This window comes from Carex rostrata, chromosome 4, assembly GCF_964058835.1.
Source record: "Carex rostrata chromosome 4, lpCarRost1.2, whole genome shotgun sequence".
NCBI lineage: Eukaryota > Viridiplantae > Streptophyta > Magnoliopsida > Poales > Cyperaceae > Carex > Carex rostrata.
Window position 1 is genome coordinate 6,834,236 of NC_135921.1, and position 8,448 is coordinate 6,842,683.

At 33.4% G+C, this 8,448-nt stretch overlaps 1 long non-coding RNA gene across 1 annotated transcript; it reads right to left on the reverse strand.

The window, feature by feature from the left end:
• Positions 1-7,353: 7,353 nt before the first annotated feature.
• On the reverse strand, positions 7,354-8,448 carry LOC144553067 (uncharacterized). Its single transcript, XR_013511311.1, has 2 exons — positions 7,926-8,448; positions 7,354-7,636 (listed from the first exon to the last, which is right to left on the reverse strand). It is a non-coding gene; the product is annotated as an uncharacterized LOC144553067 (long non-coding RNA).

Consider the following 8,448-nt stretch of genomic DNA (forward strand, 5'->3'; position numbering starts at 1 on the left):
CATAATAAATGTAGTTTTACAGCTACTCAGAAAACAGATTCGGTCGTACAGATTTTGATGCAAACGCACAAAATACTTTTTTTAAATTGGCAGATCACACTAAAATTCGTGGAGGCCACATAACTCTCTAGAAAATTACGGAATAATTTATAAAATTAAAATTGCAGTTATTATGATGCAATTATATTTATTTATTTAATGGCAATTTTGTTTTATGGCTAAAGTGTAAATTATAATTCTTATAAAGACATTAAAGTTGTATGTATCTTGAATTAAATTAATTGAGTCCTAATTGTATCCAAAGGTACCTCTTTTGATAAGATTAATTTAAATTCATTTTACAAAAGAAAGTTAAGGTGCAATTAATGGATGTAATCATTATCGGCCCAAAGGAAGGTAATAGTTACAAAAATTATTTTTGCAAGTGAGTGATAATAAAGTATAGTGATGACCAAATTTTTTACACATATGTCAACATTATCGGCCCAAAGGAAGGCATGTTGTTCGGTATGTTCTAGGCTATCAGTACTTTATTATTACGCCAAAGTATCATAAGAAATTGACCCGTTACCCAAAGGTAGCCTCTTAATAGAAACCGATACTTTGTTTTTAAGATGGTTTTTAAGTCTCATAAAATGTGATGATTTATTAAGATAAGTTACAATACTATGAATGTAACAATGTCGAGGAAAGTTCTGTCTAGGCAAGTTAGAATTCAAAGTGTATCCTTAGGGATCCCTGACTTACCTGAGAACTTAACTAGTTGTGAAATTCGTGTGTATAGTAACAAAAAGGAAAATCATCTCATATATTTTGAGCAAGTTGGACCTTTATTTGAATATAATTTATAAATTAATATTTTTTATTCGTGTTGTTCTTTGTAATTTTTATTTCGCGATTTTTCAGTTAGCATTGTTAAAGGCCTAAACAACCTTTTTTTATATGTTGAATGAAACCAACTTCAAATTTTGACATGAGAACATAGTAATAGTTCTCGGTGTACGGATACAAGTAATTCTGATCAAAAGAAGGAAAAAGAAAAGTGAAACATGTCTAATCGCATGTGTTTTATGATAATGAAGAGGCATTAATGAGCACTCAAGGGGTTATAAATTTTATAATCCTACAAAACATAATGTATTTGAGACAGGAAATGCAAAATTTTTGAAGGATGTTGAGTTTGTGGGGGTGAGAAAATAATTGTTTTCGAAGAGAAATATGCAAATATTTCACCAGGTGTTGCGAGTTTTGTGGATATAGATCCGAGTTTTACTCAAAACACCATTATGGACTAAATCATTATTGAAACTCAAACTCAATAAGATGAAACAACACAAAATGAAAATCCAGAGATAGGCGCAGGCCACTCAAGGCTGGACCAAGTTTTGGAAAATGTTGTTGTAGGCCAGATTGTTTCAGACAATAATGGAAGCCCTCAAGAAAATTCAGAAATGTCAATAATAAAATATAAAGCTCATCTTGTCTCTAAAGATTTAAGAGACTTTCTATTTGATTTTATTTAATGAATGCAAGCATTAACCGACCCAAAGAAAGGTTAATGACTGTTAAAATTATGTGCACATAGAGTATAATGATGATTATTATGTTTACATATAATTAATATTATCGACCCAAAGGAAGGCATATTGATTGATATGTTATTTGAATCATCAATATTCTATTTTTGAAAGTCTCTTTAAATATTATATTGGCATTGATTACGCATTTTAATTTGGAGCTTTAGTAGATGGATATTAAGACAGCGTTTCTAAATAGTGACATTAATGAAACAATCTATATGGTGCAAATAGAAAACTATGTGTCAGGAGACGCAAAAGTCTATGGTGTGCAAACTTAAGAAATCCATCTATGAATTAAAGAAAGTGTCTCAACAATGGTATTGTAAAATCATAGTGAGATTATCTCATTTGGTTTTGAGATAAATTTATTGAATGATTTTGTATACCTTAAGTTCCGTGGGAGTGAGTTTGTATTTCTGGTTTTATATGTGGATATCATATTGCTTGCCAATATTAATATAAATATGTTGCAAGTTGATGTGTTTATTACAATACAAGTAATAAATCCTAGTTGATACTCAATTCGGTTGCAAGTGTACAACATTGTCAAGTAGTACTTAGGGATCGTCTCCACAGGGACAAGTTGGAATATCAACTCTAACCTAACAATTTAATTTAGTAAAAGCGAAATAAAAATGTTTTTGTTTGTTCAAGTGGTTTGTTTGATAGTGATCAAACTGAATTAAACTAAAGTCTTAAGGCAAAATTCGAATTTTAACAAGAATGAGAAATTAGGGTTTCTTAGGGTTCCTATCCACTAATGTTACGACTAATTGGTTTGTAGATTTTGTTCTTATATTTATGAAGGCACAGTTGGATGTTGTAGGTACAAAGTGATATCTCTATATTAATACCATCATTAAATTAGAATAAACGTCATCTCTCGGTACTTGGCTACACTAATCTAAAGTCATTAAGTTCTTACTGTCCCAATTGATCTAGAAAACTATCTTTCACCTCTCGGTACTTGGCACAATTTTCTAAACTATTAGGTAAAGCCCGTATAAGACAAGCATCACCTCTCGGTACTTAGCCTATCAAATACCCTATTCTTTATGGTCTGGACCTAATATTCAATTTCTCAATTGCAAATACCAAATCCTAGGGTTTCATGCGATTTCGATTAAGTCTTCACAATCAATTAAAATAAAGAATAGATCATAACAAAGAACAAGAACATATAAAATAAAACCAACTAAATCATAACAAAAGTTTCAAGTACAACCCTAATCAACCCTAGAAAAGCCTTTAGCCAGTCATGGCTAAAGCACAAATGAAATCAAAAGAATAAAAGAGTTCCAAAGGAAAGAAAATAATAAAACCGGTTGATCAATGGTGTTATCTCCTTCCTTCTTCTCTCTTCCTTGCTTTTCCTTGCTTTTCCTTGTTCAAAACCAGAAATTCTGCCTAAAAAAACCTCCTTAATCTATTCTACAGGTCTCCTTTTATACCCCTAAGCGAAACCTAGAAATAAATCCCTAAAAATAACAAATTCGGGCTCTGAACCGCCTTATTGCGGGCCGCAATAACATCTATTACGGGCCGCAATGAGTGGAGGCAGTTAAGAATTTGTCGCCCAGAAAACTGTAAAGTCATTTCGGGCCGCAATGAAAGTGCAGGAAATGAAGAGGGCTCTGTCTGTTTTGTTGCGGGCCGCAATAACTCCATTTTGGGCCGCAATGGATGTTGACAGTTGCTCAATCTTCGTGCTGACTCACCCGTTTTGCTTCGTTAAGCTCCAAACACTTGATTACCTGTAAAATAAACATAACTAGAGCAGTAACTTGAACTTTTGGACATTTCTAATCTAATCAAACCTAATTTAATCAAAACTTGACTTAATTTACATACCTAACCCTAGGTTTCAATAGATACAATTTTGGCTTATCACAAGTAACTAAGAACTTTCTGATAAAGAATTCAGAGATGAAAGATTTATTCAGTTAATGGAACAATGCTAAAATAAAGTAAAATAAAGAAAAGAGTACAAAATGGTGAATTGAAAATAGAACATGTAGGAACAAACTCTATGTTAGAATATCCTCTTACTAAGATATTGACACCGGCTAAGTTTGAAGAGCGTGTTGCTCATATGGGTGTATCTCTATCAAGAATATTCAGTTTTAGTGGGAGTCTGTTATTTGAAATTTAATGTTCTATTTTTCATTGTAATTTTGGATATGTAAGTTGTGACATGTAACAAGTGTTATATATATTATGAAGTTTCAACATTCTGTTTCTCGTTTATGTTTGAATATTCAGTTAATTTATGAAATTCAACTTCAAGATTTAAGTGGGAGACCAAGTTAGAAATAGGCATGTGAAGATCACAATTGCATGTAATTTTTATGCTACACATCCACATTATGATTCATGTCATTCAACTGTATTAGCGATGTGATTATTGAGGGTTTAGTTGCGAATAAATGCAACGAATGCCGCTTTAGTCCTTTACTGGTATAGTTGATGGATCGAATTGGTTTGGGAATATATAAGGAAGATAGTAAAAAAATGTGCGCACATAAGGAACACAATGCATAATTAAAAAGTTATGACATATTGCTCAAGTGGGAGATTGTTGGATTTACTGCTAACCTCGTTGGATTTAATGCCAATATTGAGCGTATATGTAATCTAATTACGGGTTGTTTACTATCATATACGATTGTCAATTAAAGTGATCAAATAAGGTAATAGACAATTAATATATTCATTAGAATGTGATCCATAAATGTGTAGAATAATTTAGGCAAATATCAAATCATTGATGGACTGATTTAGAAATTTACATTAGAAAAGTACCTTTTCAGAGGTCAGAAAACTGCCTTTATGGAGGATTGTGTTGTTCGCACGGATATCGATGCAGTCGCACAGCTTTTGATGCTCCAGCACGGTTTTTGATGCACAACACAAAATACCTTTTTTCAATTTGGCAGATAACCATAAAGGTTATTATATGTAAGGATTGGTCCCCAAGGCACAAGGTAACCAAGAAAAATACAGAAACTGAGCATCTGTTTTTCTCTTAAGAAAAATACAGTTATGTGTGCCTTCTTTTCTTCTTCTTCTTCCATCATCAAAGAATAGAGAAGAGAAATCCATTAGGAAATATGGAGATGATTTCTCAAGGGCCACACCTTGCTGTCTTGGAAGACTTATTCCTCGACCCGACGACAAAAGGCGAGAAGGACTTCTTGCCATTGAAGACTTGTCTCGTGCTCACGGAAATGGCTTGCTCTGCTATGACTTTGGTTATTTCACGACAAACGACATGGAATCAGGTATTGTGTTCCACACTTATTATTTATGTTTTGGGTCTTTTTGGCATAGGACGGTTATTAGGTTAAGGTGGAGAACTGTTTCTCCTTCCCTGAAGTGTAAGTGTTTGACCTCTAGATGAGATGTAATTGTTTGATCTCTAGATAAAGCGTAATTATTTAGCCTTTATGATTGCCCAACAAGTAGTGCTTCTATTTTATGGTAATTATACCAAACATTGGATGTGTGATGGTACAACCTATATACTTTGAAAAGTTTCCTTTTACTAGTGCTGACATTTTTTTGCTTCATGAGATGCCAATTCATTATTTTTTAAAAATATATTTTAGAGAGGCCAAAAACCTGCACCATTTCTGTGCTGATACTTTTGATTTGTGCAGTCTGTTTGGTTTATCTGTGATTTAATTGTGTGACCCCTCACTTTTGTAAATTCTAAGGTCATGCCTTCTTAATTACAAAGGGATTTCTTATTATATATTGGTGTAATATTAATTTCTCTCAAAATCTGAATTGAGCTCCCTGGTGAGGAATGCGTTGTCCTCTGCATTAACTCGAAAGAAAATATTTTGAGTTAATGAATCTCAACCGTTTGATTTTAAACGGAGCCAAGCTGGCTCCTGCTTATAACTTAGAGGGCCCTTTAATATTAGTACAGATCTAGTCCACACGAATATTAAAATAGATCGGATGGTTTAAATTCATTAACTCAAAGTATTCCCTTTTGAGTTAATGCAGAGGGTACGAATTCCCTGGTGAGTTGGTAGAGACATTGCTCAAGATGTTTAAGGTGGGGACCTTGCTCTCGTGGCCCTTGCTGAGCATCTTTTTTAATTGTGTTGACAAATGTAGATCATGTTTACAACAGACTTGATTGCTTGTATTTCATATGTACCTTGCAAGAGGAGTAGACCACATGCACTGGAGCTTTCTCCACTTTAGAGGTACCTACCATTATTTTTCAGTTTCAAAAAAGAGGTAAAGAGTCAAATAGTTGAAACACTCTTCTGCGAAGAGAAAAAGGTGTTTTTAGTGGTATGTTATATATATATATTTTTGTATTAAAGTGATCATTTAACACTCCATCTATTTACGAAGGTGTTTCACTTTTTTTGTAAACATATGGGACTGTTTGACAACACCTCTTAATCCGCATTAGACTCAAGTCTTAAGGAGTCTTAAGGAACCGATGTTTAGTTGTCTTAATCCGTGAATAATAGATAAAGAAGCTAAAAGAAGTAGATATACCTTAAAACTCGAATAGAGAATTAAGATTTGAGCAAAAAAAAGGGTTAAAGTAAATGATATTAATCCGTGCTAAGAAATTGGTGTTCAGTTGAATTAAGCGATTAAGGAAACTAATGAAAGCTCCTTTAGTCTTAAATTAGACTTAAGGAGCATATTTGTAATCACACTAATACCAAAAGAATTAGTGACTAGAAACCTATATTTCTTTTGGGTTGTTCAGCTATTCTATCTGGTAGTGATATTATAAGGTGAAACACCTTCGTTGGGTGTTAATATCAAGCAAACTGCCTCCATAATTGTAACACTAACCTCCACACATTTCCTAATTTTTAAAGTCAGTAACACTCAATTCCCCATTTTAAAGTCAGTAATTATGTACCCTTCTAGATGTGTAGTCATGCAACACTCAATTCGGTGATATTTATGTTCTTTGATGATAGGATCAAGCAGTGAAGTTATTCTCTGTTATATTTTTTCTTGCTGCTACAACAATCCAGTGAGGTCAATTGCAATGAGATATGGATGTTAATCCTGGCTATTATTTTGTTACTCGGGCTCTCTGTAAATACTTTTTGCCGTGCACATAATATTTGCATTCCTGACAAAAACGCCCTTTTAGCGATTTTCTTTTGTCAGTGACCAATTAATAGTCTTTCAAAAAGTCAGCCAAAACAAGTTGTTTGTGGAATTGGTTTATAGGAAACCATTATACCAATTACTGGACTCAAAATAATATGATGGAAGGTGGGTAGCTAATTAATTGGGAACTTCAAAATCTTTTTTTGGGAAAAAAGGATGAAGAAGCCCCAGTTTCCGATTTCCATCAGAATCAGAGCCTGACAACCCACCTAATTAAGCACACATATATAGAAATAAATTTCATCCCGGCCTAAGACCAAGCAATTACTAATATAAGATAACCAGTTCAATACAGTTACAGTAATGTGTTGATGTATTACAGCAACATAAGAAGCATCAACACAGTTACAACAGAAAATAACATCAATTTGCCGTAAAATAACAATGAAAGCCAAAATAATTCAGAAAATAACATTAATTTGCTGTAAAATAACAATGAAAGCCAAAATAATTCCCTTTGCCCTAAAATACATCTAAACTATTTAGTTCATGCTTAAGCAACAACAACTCAATCCAAACTTTGTAGGTGTAAAATGTAAAATTGATTATTACTTGTAAGAGGAAAAGAGAGACAGTAAGAACAAGGAATTATCAACCATGACAGAAAATATAAGAGAAACAATAAGTTCTTAGCATAACATTACAATGTCTTCCTAACAAAAATAATTTTCAATATACAATGCAAGGTTTAGGCATAACAAAAATACAATAATAAACAAACACTCTACTGACCTACTGAGTACATTTAGCTCATATACAAAATTTACATAATATTAAAAGGATAGTAACTAATATCGTTTAGAATAAACAAGACATCTAGCATTTTTTATTATTGTTATGATACCTCCTCACTATGACAGCAGCTGTTTCTTCTATTGTTTTTCCAGTCACCTCTGCAATTGACAAAGAAGATAAACAACAGCAATCAGATTCATGTAGAGTGCTGCCAAATATCAGATATAACATCACAACAACATTTAGGCATGTCTGACCCTTACCAGAATTGTACCAGAGATTAGTTATTTTTCCCCTTCTTAACGCCAGCAATTATAAACAAACAACTAATTCAAATCTATTTCTTCGTAAAATTTCAGCAAATCAATTCGTGCTTAAACAAAAAGTTTCATCCCTATGTACACACATGTTGCAGCATTGAAATACTAGGAATAATTAAAAAACTACCTTTTTGCATTTTTCTGTTATGGTGAGATTTAACCATCAGATGGTGAAGCCATCTGTGATGTGCCCGCTAGTTGGTATGAGTTTGATAAGAAAAAATTGCCTTTCTGTCTAATTTTTAAGATGTAGGGTTTTTGGTGTTCAATTGCAAAAATTGAAAGCAAGTCAGGTCAACCCGGGTTAAATTGATGAAATTAAAGTTTAATCAAGACTTTCTTGCAAAAGCCAGATGAATCAGCATTGATTTAATAAAAATAAAGCTAATATCTAAATTGAATGCCTTTCTTTATAACTAGATGGGCACCCTAGCAAGAAGGAACGAGAAAGAAAGAGCAAACGAGCACAGGAGAGACGGGGGAAATAGAGAGGGCTCGTCGAGCGGCTCGAGCAAAATAAGGCGAAATCCACCGAGAGAAGCGCGAGAGCAAGCAACGAAGAAGGGAGCTCGATAGGAGGGCCGCGGAGGGAGGATTTGGAGAGTGCGTATCCTCTGAGATATCTCAACTTTTGCGTGACCGTCGTGTCC